A 13,911-nucleotide genomic window follows, 5' to 3' on the forward strand; every position below is an offset into this window, starting at 1 on the left:
TAACATCCTATGGGTTAAATGACTTAACTAGAATCGTACACTGAAGGATGTAAAAAATGACGGAAGAACTATTAGGGGAAGGCCATTCTGAGGTTATAAGAAACAGGGGAACGCGGGAGGCTATTTTAGCTTTACGAATAACAATAAAGATATATAGGGTTGTTCGTAAAGTCATTTCGCTTTTTCCCGACAGAGGATTTAATTGTATTCTTTTGCACCCAACTTCACATTTAAGCCGTATAATTTTTATATGCTTTGAGAGCTCATATAGCAAGGCTTGTGTGTGAAAAATTCCAATTAATTCTACGCAGTAGTTTTTGGTTGGTGCCCTATTAAATATGGAGAGCGATAAACAGCATTTTCGACATATCTTACTGTTTTACTACAGAAAGGGTAAAAATGTTGTTCAAGCCAGAAAGAAATTGACTGATGTGTATGGAGAAGGTGTGTTGACAGTACGCCAGTGCCAGAACTGGTTCGCTAAATTTCGATCCGGCAATTTTGATGTCGAAGATGCACCACGTTCGGGAAGGCCGGTTGAAGCTGATAAAGACGCGATAAAGGCATTAGTTGATGTGAACCGGCGAATAACAACACGTGAGATCGGATTGAGGTTAAATTTATCAAATTCAACAGTTTGTGACCACTTGAAATGCCTGGGATTATCCTCGAAGCTCGATGTATGGGTTCCCCATGTTCTCACAGAGAGAATCTGTGTCGCCGCATTGATGTCTGCGATTCGCTTCTCAAACATTCACGAAAATGATCCGTTTTTGAAGCGCATCATCACTGGGGACGAAAAATGGGTTGTATACAACAACGTCAAACGCAAGAGGTTCCAAAACCGATATTCACCAAAAAAAGGTGATGCTGTCTGTTTGGTGGGATTTTAAAGGAATCGTTTTTTTTTGAGCTTTTACCGGATAACACAACGATTAATTCGGAAGTTTACTGTCATCAGCTGGACAAACTGAATGATGCACTTCAACAGAAAAGGTCAGAACTAATCAACAGGAAAGGTGTAGTGTTTCACCAAGACAACGCGAGACCTCACACAAGTTTGGTCACTCGCCAAAAGCTTTTACAGCTTGAATGGGATACAATGCTACACCCACCATATTCTCCAGACCTGGCACCATCGGATTATTATTTGTTCCGGTCACTCCAAAATTTTATGAGCGTGGAATTATGCTACTACCAGAAAGATGGCAAAAGGTGTTGGACCAGAACGGTCGATATGTAATTTAATAAAGTATTTGTTTATTATACGAAAACTGTCTTTCATTTCCACAAAAAAAAAACGAAATGACTTTCCGAACAACCCGATAGTTTGAATAAAGATCAAGAAGCAGTTATAGAACATGAGCAGCAACGTTAAGAAGAAGAGCGTCAGACAAGGTTGCATTCTGTCTTCTTTACCTTTTTTTATATATCAAAGATGCGATAAAATTAAATTCAGGACAACTTTAGGGATAGATATACAGGGGCAAAAGATTAGTATGCTTAGATTCGCAGATGATATAGCAGTAGAAGCATCTAGCAAGGAGTCGTCTTTAAAAAAAATATATAACGTGTAATTATAGAACACGCTACTGAAGTGAAACTTCTTCAAACACACAAACATACCGGGATAGGGGTTAAGGCGTTAAGGAATTGGTTTAATGGTATTATTTGTACACTATGCTTCGCACGGGTGCAATGTCTTTTTCTTCACAGCTTTTTTGTCATTAAGCAATACAAACCAGTCGGTACCGCTGTAACCTCTATGTCCCTACATTTTAAGTCTGTAATATCTTCGAAAATATTCATTTAAAATGCACAGTGTATTTAAAAGTACTTAATTGGATAAGGATTAATGCTGTATCGCTTAAAATCGCTTCGTAAATAAGCCATTATTTCTCGTAAAAAGTAAAGAATAAAAAAAGGTTATTGTGGGTTATCCCTAATAGATAGACATATACCATCCCGGACTTTTTTGTAGACTATTTTAAAGTGTACAATACTATAGTATATTATTGTGATATCTCGTAGGGTTCAGCCAGCGTTTGCAATGTAAGCGCAAAAAATGTGTTTATTTACGACATCACATTAGAAACCTCTAGAATTATCAGTGTTTCTCTACTATATTATGCATGTATTATACATATAAACCTTCCTCTTGAATTACTCTATCTATTAAAAAAACAAACGCATTAAAATCCGTTACGTAGTTTTAAAGATCTAAGTATACATAACGACAGAACGCGGGGGAAATGCCTTGCATGATTTCGTTACATCTCTGAAGATGCTCGCCACTCAAGCTAGCGAAACGTTAGGAAGCAACTCATGCACACGACGCCCTATAGACTCAAATCAGAACAGCATCAATGCTATAGTAAATGTTGGAGCACTTTTCATTTCTTAAAGTAGAATATTTTGCATTAAAGAATTGCAGTCTTTGACCTTTTGACTATATCAAAGTAAATATATAGTAAATGTTGCCTTGTTTTTACAGCATTTGTAAGTACAATTCTGTTCTACAGTTACAATATTCTAAAAAAAAGTCATTAAAAACACGTTTATATACTTACTGTTAAATATGTACATATATATTGTGTGCGTGTAACTATTGGACAGGTGACGTTCGCTTTTGTGTGCCTAACAATTAAAATATTTATTTACAGTAGCACGTGCCAGTGACACTCCCTTAATACAAGGGGGGATCAATAAATATTATTTATCGAAACAATCTTCTAATGCAACGCTGATGAATAAGAAATAGGTAAGATTCATAAAAAAATGGTATTTAGAAAATTATTTATAGTGAGATATACGTAGGACGAGTAATGAGTAGTTTTAACATGAGAGTAAAAGAACGTAAAAGTTTATATTATAAAAGAAATTCTGTACTACAATAGAAATAATGCAGTTATTTGTCCTAAATAAATTGAAAGATAAATTTGAAAAAATATTATACCTCCAAGGACTGAAAATCCTGGTCAACAAAGTTTAATTTATTTGTTGTATTTTGTATGAAAAGTGTATTTTTGTTAATTTTGGGGCGGTCAATACAAAAATGAAATTGAAATTAAAAACTTAGTTGTAGTTCTATAGAATAAGTTGTTTCATTTTATTTCTAACAAAATTATAGCAAATATATACTTTTGAATTTTTGGAGTCACTAAATGAGCTGTCTTTTTGCTATACTTTTTTGAATTGTTTCTGTACCTTTTTTCACATTGTTGATATACAGTAGAATCCATTTATAATGACATCGAAGGGAAACGACAAATACGTTATACTAAGCGGGCGTCATACAAAGCATAGTCTTAGAAAATAAAAAACTTTCTATTTTGGTTAGTTATTTAGTTTAATAATGATAAAAAAACTACAAAGTGTATATATTGATTAACAAAAAAAGAAAAAGAACAGTGAATTTTAATATCAGTATACATAAGGGTCAGAAAAATGAGCTAAAATGTTATTATTAATCATTTGGATCACTATAGCCGAATATGATTTCTTGAGAATCAGTCATAATAAACGATATATCATTTTAAACGGAGTCATTATATGCAAACTTGCTTATAGAGAATTTAATATAAAAACCAAACTCAACACTGCAATTACTTCATAATAAGCGGTTGGCCAGTATAGGCAGAGTTATAATAAACGAATTCCGCTCTACAGTTCTAGGAAATGGATCTTCAGGGACATATTGCAACCCATTTTTTGATACGATAACATCATATTTTCAACAAGAGTAACGTAATTGCCAGCCTTTTTATTTTCCAAGAAAATTATTCCAAGCAATTTTTTCAATTTCTGTTAGTGTTGTCAAAATGTTCGGGTTTTAGAATATTTAGAATCTCAGGCCCAACAAAAATACCTTAGTTAATGTTAGTTTCACTTACCCTTGGGAATTTCTGATATAGGTGCTGAAAATCAGATCTACATTTATTTAGTGGCTTAACAAAGTTTTTCCTCAAGCCCAAGTGGTGGCAAGAAAATCTTTTTGTTTTCTACAAATGGCATATATCTTACATTCTTTTGACCTATTGATACAAAAAACAGCCAAACTTGGTGTAACCTTCTGTGGATTTACACGGGTTGAAATAGTTATTTCCATTATTTTAAGCCCTAGAAGCTTGATACTTCGTATATGGGAGAGACATCCCCTAGGATGTTGCCAAGTGTTACAATATTTCATTAACTTGGGAAAAACAAGATAATTTTCTGTTTTAGAACACCAAAAATAGTAGGATTTGATCAATTTTGGATACGGTTTAGCTGTTGTTCAGTGAAGTTAGAGGATGAATAACAAGAAAATAGTTGGTTTTGGTCAAACCTTTTTATTTTATTTTTTTTAAGTCGGTTTTATACGTCAGTGTAACATTCAAATTATCCTACCACGTTATGTTTACCCTCGTAGCAAACAAATAATTCACATGTTAATTTCGTGGTATTGTTTAAAATTCTGCTACACCAGTTGCATAATTTCGAATATATATTAATGTGCAATATCGATTCACGGCGAGTAGCAATCGTAACATTGAACCTACCTAGAAACATGCCGTACATACAATGTTAAATTACGTTTTTTACATTATGCCCGACATAACGATCGATGCAAATAATGAAAAGGTTTGGCAGGTATTGTTCGCTGTTTTCAAAACATGTCTTTCGCCAGTAGGAAAATAAACAGGATCCTGACACGTTTTTCGTTGTTATTTTATTCGATATTTATTTCGGCGATGAAATTTTACTCGTAAAGTCGCAGTTTTTAATCCAAACAATGTTAATTTTTCACTTGCCAAGCTCAGTGTTTCAACACTAGCGTATATTTACTCAGATTGTGTATGAAAACATACATCCAAATTCATCACGACTATAAAAGAGTTTTTTATATTTCGGTAATTTTCCATTTTTACAAATTTTACTATAGATACGATGGATGTGTCGCAACCCATGTAAAAATTCTATCATTTTCGGATATGGCTAGACAACTAATAAAAAAAAAACATCTAACGCACTCGGAGTAAAAGAAAATTGCTTTGCAAAAGTGAAACAGGGTCGTCACTGCGGTAGCGGTAGTACTCCTTGCTTGTAGTGTGCATAGCAGTCAAACAGAACAACGTTGGAATTGCGAAGCGTGCAGCTCCGTAGAAAAATTTTTGCGCCTTTTTCATAAATTGGAGGATGGATAGTGGCAGATTATGTATGTAATCTTAAAGATTACCGATTACCCAAGTATGAAAGAAAGATTTAAGAACCACGAACTCGATCCTGAATTCCAAACAATACTAGGACAGCGGTTCTCAATTCTTTTTTGGTTATGGAACCCTTTCTGATCCACCTTTCTTCGGCGGAACCCCATCTCAATAAAAAAGTAAACTGATAATACTTTTATGTCTAAATCTATTGTAAGACAAAATGTCCTATCCTCTCATCTGGTATCTAGGCACATTTGTTCCACAAAAATAGCAGTCCTCGCCCCTATCATAAAATGAACCGTTGGGGTTCAGCCTTTCGTTAGATACGGTTTTATCGTGAAAAATATGCTGTTGTTGTGGTTAAAAACAGAACAATTATTTTACGCGGAATTTTGTTTATTTTTACTAGGACAAGAAACGTTATATTTTGCAGAACACCTGTGATTCTTTCACGGATCACCAGGGTTCCGCGGAACATCACCTAGGAACCTCTGCCCTAGGTTATGCCGCTCAGATTAGCGTCGATAGATAACGTGTGCTCCATGGATTGAGTAGGGTAGGTGGGGGATTGTACTTGCAGTGTTAATCATCATCATTAATCTCATTACTTGGTTCATCAGTATCGGCCGTGAAAACTTACGATAAATTGAAACTTCCTTTAGTAGAATAAAGATTCGGACTATAGGGCCGTGGTCTAAGTGAGCTATTCTGTCATGGAATGGAACTATGGACAGAATAGCTCACTTAGACCACGCCCCTATGACCCGAATCTTTATTCTACTATGGATTTCGGTCGCGAAAGCCTTTGTTCTTATATTGAAACTTCCTTTAATCATAATAACGCACCTATTAACTAAATTTTGATCTTCTTCCATATCTCTTATATTGTATATGTGCCTATAGTTTTTTCCAATATTACTAGCTACTATGTATGTGTTGTACATTGAATATGTTGTTCATAGAACTTACCTGAATTTAAAACGTCAAAGGCATTGTAGGACTGATAGCTTTTCTTCATTTGAAAAGTTCTGAAGTGTTGAACTTCTGGAAAGAAAGAAAAATTTGTTAAAATGTTATTTCTATAGGTTTTCTTATTTTTGTTTAAACTAAATAAACCTAAGAAAAGCTGTTAAGAAAATCTTTCTTCGTCAGACTGTGTAGGTTTTCACGGCTGGTCAAAGTAAATGGAACGAGGTTTTCCCTAATTTCATTGAAATTACTAATATACTCCTTCAAACTTCTTGCGTTCAAATAATAATTACACATTAAATAAAGCATTGCCTTTTTCATCGATTTAGTACCATTTGCTGTGAAATATGATTAGAAAGCAATGAGTTATTTAATTTTCAAGTCACCCATTTATTCTATAAACTTTAAATTATCTTCTAACCGAATGGCATGACTTCGAGGTTTGGAGGTTTTGCTTAGTATATTCGATTAGAATCTAGGCCCGTCTACTCTGGTCTAAGTTTTTCTGTAGTTTCTTTTGAACACTCAGGTAAATGCTGCGAAAATGCAAGTCCAACACCAAACGAACTAGACTAAGGCTAAAACCAAAACCAAATAAGAAAGGTCAAAACCAATACGGGAAAAAAAGCACCAAAAAAAAGCCCCCGAAAATAATGCCCATTTGTAAAAAAACACCAAAAAAATATAGACAGCATGAATTCTAGTCAATTACCAACCCGATTTGTTTTATTTTTGCTAATATGTGTAACGATAATATTATGTTGGGGGTTGATTTTCCAAGAAGTATTTATTAATTACCTCGAAAAATATCAATACTTCACAAACAAAAGTTTGTTTTCTACTAATATTACAATTTAAAACAACAGATGATAACGTTGTAGCTAATTATCTACTCGATCTATTCTTATTTCTATTAAATTGCATTACGAACATTCTGTACGTTTATTTCATTGTCAGGGGCAATATTTATGAATATTAAATATAAATCATTAGAAAACTCAATAATAAAAGAAATAAACCATTTCCTTTTCTGCAATAATTACACAAACAAGTACTTTTTATTTACATGTGGTATACCAAATCGTGTATTCTGTCAACATACAGATATAAAAACAGAACCACGTTACATTTCTTACAATAAATCGAGGCTATTAATTTTTTCTGAGGAGGAATTCTTTTATGGCAGTTGATGCGAGGCTACCTGCATTCTACCTAACCTAGCCTAATCTAACCTGTACTATTACTACGAAATTGATGTACCTCTCACGTACCTAATTCGTACACCTGTCTTGCACACGTGCCGTACCAATACCACCTGATAGTCTAGGTGGTATTGGCCGCATTCGTCTCCTCAATGTGTGGCCGAACTTACTTAAAATGCACACGAACATGTCCTTATTATTGTGGTTGGAAAATTTCCGTTTCTAAACAGTAATGTTCTATTCGAAACATCAACTTTACATGTACAACTAAAATGTAACGCCTGCCTCGACCTGTAGTTGTTAAGCGGTAAGCACTTACGTATTTGTCATTAGAACGTTCGAAAAGCCGTTGAGAGAACTTCCGTGCAGTAATAAAAATTCTTTATTGTTTTTGCGATGCATCGTGCGTCGTTCGCGCACACATGTCTATTATGCTATTTGCATGCTTTGTTAATATACAATGTACGTTGTTGGCCAAAGAAGTAACACATTAAATAGGAAATGTGCATGTGAAGGCGGATTATGGACTTCACTGTATTTTATGTCATTATCAAGTTAGAGATGGCGTTAAATAAAATGAAAACGGTATTGACAAATGTATGAAAATAAATGAAAGTAAAACAAACACACTGGTGTATAGGGGAAGAAAAAGTAGGAAAAAAGAGAATATGAAAATAGGGGACGAAAGATTAGAAGAAGTGGTTGATTTTAGGTATCTCGGAAGTCAGATAAGTTAGGACGGAAGGAGCAGTAGGGATATAAAGTAGAGGATAGCGCAGGGTCGAGTCACTTCTGTATTTGCGAACATCTAATTTACAAATTCGAAAAAGTTTGTTAAAGCTAAATGTTTGGAGCGCGACTCTGTAGGGGTGCGAAACATAGACGGTGGTTAGAAGCGTTGGAAATGCGGTGTTACAGGCGAATGATGAGGATATCGTGGATAGACCAGGTTAGAATTGAAAAGGTGTTAGAAACAATAGAAAAACAGAGGACTTAATGGAAGTCAATAAAAAATAAGCGAGATAGGTTGGTAGGACACCTTTTGAGGCATGAAGAGTTAGTCAGAGACATATTGGAGGCAGAAACAAGAGTTAAGAAGTGTAAAGGTTACTGTTCGCAAATAGTCAAGGATGTGGGTTGTTCTAGTTTAGGGAAATACGAAGATTAGCTCAAGGATAGGAAAGAGTGGAGGTGCGTGTCCAACCAGTCTTAGGACTGATGACTTTATGATGATGATGATCAAACTGAATGCTAAATGTATGTGTGTTGCAGTCAGAGGCCGATATGTAGGTTTTCTTGAGACATTCTAAGAATAAATTTCAGATTTCTAGATAGTATTAGGAAACCTTGGGTTTGATGCTGAAGACAATTGTCAGGGCCACATGAAGGTCTGCCTCTGAAGTTATTTGTAGAAAGTCAAACTTAATAAGAGCTGTAACTGCCACTTTTATCAGATATTTTCTTCTCTGTTTACTGTTTACACAAACAAGGTTACAGTATGGTCGGTAATGTTTGACAGCTATCTTGGTGGAGTTTTTCAAAGCGGTGGTTATTATTAAATGCTTTAAGTTTGACTTTAAGATCAGGGCAGTTTCTTGACCACTCACTAAGGAGATGAAAGCTGAAACATTGTCCTCTAGTCATCATTGATTGTGCTTTATTGTGAGAGCATTAGGTACAGAGCCATGCTGGAAAATCAAACGCATATCCTTGAAATACTAACCACTCAATCAGTCGCATTTCAGATGGGTTGGATATTAGAGCAAGCGCTTGCTCACAAACCAAAACAAACGATGTTTGGAGGACAATGTTCCCCCATTAATCTCAGTCCATTAGAGATTATGCACTTATTAACAAGCACCTCTTTGAAAATCTCTAGAAGAAAGCTGTGGAATAATCACCGATAGATATGTGTCAGTTAGTAGATGAAAGATTTCGCCACTGCATAGTTGCTGATGGCTCTTACATTATATAAATTATACATGATTTTGTAGCTGTTTTCATCAATTTCCAATGGTAATGTAGGTATAGTTTTATCGGTGTACGTTGATTTGGTTTTATCAACTTACTGACAGAACTTTTGGCCCTACTATGTGCATCGGAGTAAAAGATTTAACCTCTCTTCAATTATTCAGTACCTGTCTACCTATACATTTTATCTTGTTTATACTTTCTCATAAATTTCACGCCAATTTCTTTTTATGATTCATTGATTTTTGCTGCTGAAAGAGCAGCTAGAAAATTTGTGGCTATTTTCTGGCGTTATGCCACATTGCTTTTCAAGGTTTTGTTTTCAGAATTATGTTTTAACTTATTGTTGTGTATATCTATTGTAATATAAATCTGTGGCAGAGGATGTTCAACAATGAAAAATATTATGCTCAGCATAATACAACATTGGATAATGATTAAAACTGGGAAATTTTAGTGTTTTTCCAATGGAATCTTCCATTATTAAACAAAAAAAAAAAAGAAAACGATGTAACGTTTTGTTTTTCCAATTACGTGTTTATTAATTATCGATATCGACAGCAACTTGGACTGTTGTCGGGAAAATGTTTATCATACTAAGCGGCTTTAAAAAAAAAAATGTGAATCCAGTAAAATCGCATTAGTCGCAAGTTGCGGCAAAATGGGACGTCACGATAATCGAAATGTGTTAATTAAATTGAAAGAACACGTACGAAGCCGCACCTTCCCGCGTTGTAATGTTATTGGTACTCAGACATGCGCCACAGCCAGTGCGGCTAAGCATGAAACGCGTATGAGTTGCGTTTAAGGTAAAAAAAATTGTTTGAATCGTTATTAACTGATGTTGATTGATACTGATGTAGTTTTTGTCCACCGCGGTTCTATCGACTCCAAAAAATCGTGGCTTGAATTTAGCCCCTTATAATTTTGATAAAGCAAGAAGTGGTCACATCGACAACAATAATAGATATTATTAGCAGAGTTCTTATTTTCAGGTGATAAATAAAACAACTTAATAGAGTTGGAGTAAAAAAACAACTTAATAGAACGGTCTCTCAGTTAACTAATAACTAACTAATACATTTCTTCAGTACGTTTTGCTAGCATTACCTTTAACACTTAAAATGTTGTCACCTTCGAATTTCAAGAGCTTATATATCGGATATAAATTTAGTCTATTAAATAGATATAAAGGAAANACAAAAGTTTGTTTTCTACTAATATTACAATTTAAAACAGCAGATGATAACGTAAAAAGTATTTTTTTATTAACATTTAGTATACTAAATCGTGTATTCTGTCAACATACAGGTATAAAAACTGTTTCATAACAGAACCACATTACATTCCTAATAAAATTTACCATTTATTATTAATAAGGAATTTTTTTCTGGGGGCTTTTTTCCAGGGGGATTTACTCTCAAAATTTTTCGAATGAACCATTGCCACCCTTTTCTGATTGCAACTATAACATAGAATAACCTCATGTTCTGCTCTCAACTCGACACTTCTCATATTGCGGAACCGTCACTATGAGAATTTAGCTCGCACTTGACCAGTTTTTTATATTTTGTTATTATCCAAGGTGCGCAACATAACGACCATATAGTAGATATTGTAATAAGACAATGACATTATCCAATGGTGTTTAAACAACAAAGTAACATCTTATAATAAGAAGCCATTAGGGTGAAGTGGGACGAATGAAAGAAAACTTCTTCATATGTCAAGTAAACCACTACGTATATACATTCGTACATATATATGTACGTGTAGCGTGATGCGAATGATCTAGTAAGTAGCCGATGTCCCCCGGCCACGGCAAAATGGTAATGGTACAAAGGTGTATGTACTTAATTAGAACCCGTTCCATGGAAAAAGTTCCAAATCGTAAAACCAGTTTTTGTTAGTGTTGTTGTTTTTGTTATTGTTGTAATGATGGTTGAAGAAAACGCCAAAGGTACGGAAGAACAACGGTAAAAGTTGTAGAACGAGTTATTTTTAGTCGATACACTTGACTTAATTTTGTACGATTATTATTTTGCACGGACGATTAAAAATCTAACAACATTGCTTAATATATTCATGATATAGGTATACCGATAGATAGAAAAGATTAGCAAACTAGCATGCTTAGATTTACGTAAGAAATTAGTGTTATTCACAAAACAGTATGGTATTAAATATAAATAAAACAAAACTATGGGTATGTAAGGGGAAGACAAATAGGGTAAGTGCTAATTTAGAAAAAGGAGACGAAGCTGTTGCTGATTTCCGATATCCAGAAAGTCAGATAAGTCTGGGAGGTGCAACAGAGCAGAGAAGCAACGAAGAGCAGCGCAGAATTCGAGTCAGCATTCTTAACAAAAAGAAATAATTTCTGTTCTCGCAAATATTTCATTTAGAAATCCTAAACAAATTATTAAAAGCGTTTGAGGTATGGTGTTAGAGGAAGCTAATAAAATGAATTGTGGGGATAGAAAGAGATAGAAATGAGGACGTATTGGGAACAGTAGGAGAATGAAGGGCTTAATGGAAGCCAATAAGAAAGAGGAGAGATAATATGGTAATGCACCTTTTGTGTTTGTTTAATTAGACATTTTAGTAGTTAATAGTTAGTGATGTGGGATGTAATTTTGAAATGGTGCCGGAATCTTCAGTAGAATTACGATTCGGTTAATGGACCGTAATCCAAATAAACGATCAAAGTCTCATTGCCGATATTTCGGGTTATACTTGTCGCTATCTTGTCAATATAGTATGCATTGAAGATGTCAACCACAGTTTGCGATGAAGCGTCCCTATTTAACGGTTTATTTCGACCATAGCCAAATAGTCCGAATCTTAATTCTGCTAATATACTGAATATCCAGAAATATATGTCATAATCATGCAGACATATTTGCAATTTAACTTTTCAGTGCCGAAGTTTTAGACTTTTTCATAGAACGCACAATAACATTGCTTATTAACTTTTGGAGCAGGGTATTACTGTCCTTGGGAATCCCCCCTTTGTATGCGCGACTGTATCAAAATGCTTAAAATGTTCTGTAAAGATATAGGATACGAGGGATAGTGATAAACAGTTGAACTTGACTGTACGGAGTATAATACCGGAATCCTGTTAATATAGCAATGAATTTAACTTTATGGAAGATTCATTAAATAAGTTCACATCAAAAAGTTAAATTATCGAATATGGAGCGATCATAACGTACCTAAAAGGGTAATGGTTCATATAGTATTACTTAGTTCGACAGATTTATGACCTAATAAATACAATTTGTCGTTGTTGCTGTTGTCATCTCTCATAGCTTAGTGGTCGGAGCATTGGTGCGTAAAGCCAAAGGTCCCGGGTTCGATTCCCGGCGGGGGAGTGACAACAGCAACAATTTTCCTTTAATTTGAGGTACAAAATTTGTAGTGGCAAAATTAAAAATAAATATGAATTGAGTCACTGGGCGTTTCATTTGAACGAATTCATAACATTGTTCATATCGATTAGGATATGAAATTTTTCTCCAAAATGTTTGAACGTTAATCAGAAGCGAACACGTCCCGACTACAATTTTGAGGGGGTGCAGGTAGGAATCCTAAGTTGATAGTCCTCTACCCTTTATGGGCCCCATGAGGTTGCCCCCTAGGGCACGGAAGAGGCATATAACGTCTTGCCGTATTTGCGCATCATGAGGAATGCCGCATTAAGTATTAGGCTAACTACTTATCAATACCTTCTGGTATATATAGGATCTCGTAGGTAAGTTTAATTTTATAAACTGCATTCCCTACATGTCCAATTCTAATAGATACGAATTCGAGTTTGATTTTATTTCTTGGTAACTAAACACAGGCTATACACTACTAGTAAATTCCACAGTGTAATAAGGGTCAACTTCGAAGTATTTCAGGCGAAAGATAAAGAAAGTAAATCAGAGCGGATCTTTACAGTCGAAGAAGACCGTGTTATGTAAATAGCCGGTAGAGTTTCCATCCTGCGACATCGTTTGAAAATAGTACTTGTGGTAATAAAACTGATGTGGTATGTTTTGTAGTACATGAGGTGATAAAATAATAAAAAGCAACATTTGTTTTCTTAACCTTATTTCCTCATCTTGAAACATGTAGGTAGGTACTAATTAAAAAAGAAGAAAGTACCTGTATGTACCTACTATATATTAAATGCAGTTGTTATATAGACAACAACACAAACTTAAAAAAGTGACCTATATCACTTCTGACAACTTCCTCTTCGCGTTTGTAAAGTGTTATCGAAATCGGTTCAATCGGTTACAAGATAAGCCTGTACAGATAGGCAGATAATTTTTTTTTTATGGGAGGCTTAAACCAGAGCCGGGCAAACTCGGATCTTTTGCATCCCGAGTGATCCTCAAGGTTAACCAAGTAGCTCCTCATTGATCCTGCGAGTGCGAGTGAGATGATTCTTTCCTTTTCTTATCCCTTCCATTTCGTAGGTGAGTCCCCTCTTCCATAGTCAAACCCAATAGTTTTGCAAACGTAGTAACGAAAATTTTCGTAGGTATTTATTATTTAAGTTGCGAGAGTGGCTTCGCTCGTCT

The 13,911-nt window shown here is 34.8% G+C and overlaps 1 protein-coding gene across 3 annotated transcripts in view; it reads right to left on the reverse strand.

Annotated features, from left to right (window-relative positions):
* The window catches only part of LOC108744126, a 153,824-nt gene that overhangs the window by 70,288 nt on the left and 69,625 nt on the right, over window positions 1–13,911 (reverse strand). For all 3 annotated transcript variants that reach the window (XM_018479730.1, XM_018479732.1, XM_018479735.1), the window contains exon 2: window positions 6,162–6,236. The gene's annotated coding sequence lies outside the window, so the exon portion shown is untranslated. The remainder of the gene's footprint in view (window positions 1–6,161; window positions 6,237–13,911) is intronic.

The sequence above is a fragment of the Agrilus planipennis genome, unplaced genomic scaffold, assembly GCF_000699045.2.
Source record: "Agrilus planipennis isolate EAB-ADULT unplaced genomic scaffold, Apla_2.0 scaffold18, whole genome shotgun sequence".
Lineage (NCBI taxonomy): Eukaryota > Metazoa > Arthropoda > Insecta > Coleoptera > Buprestidae > Agrilus > Agrilus planipennis.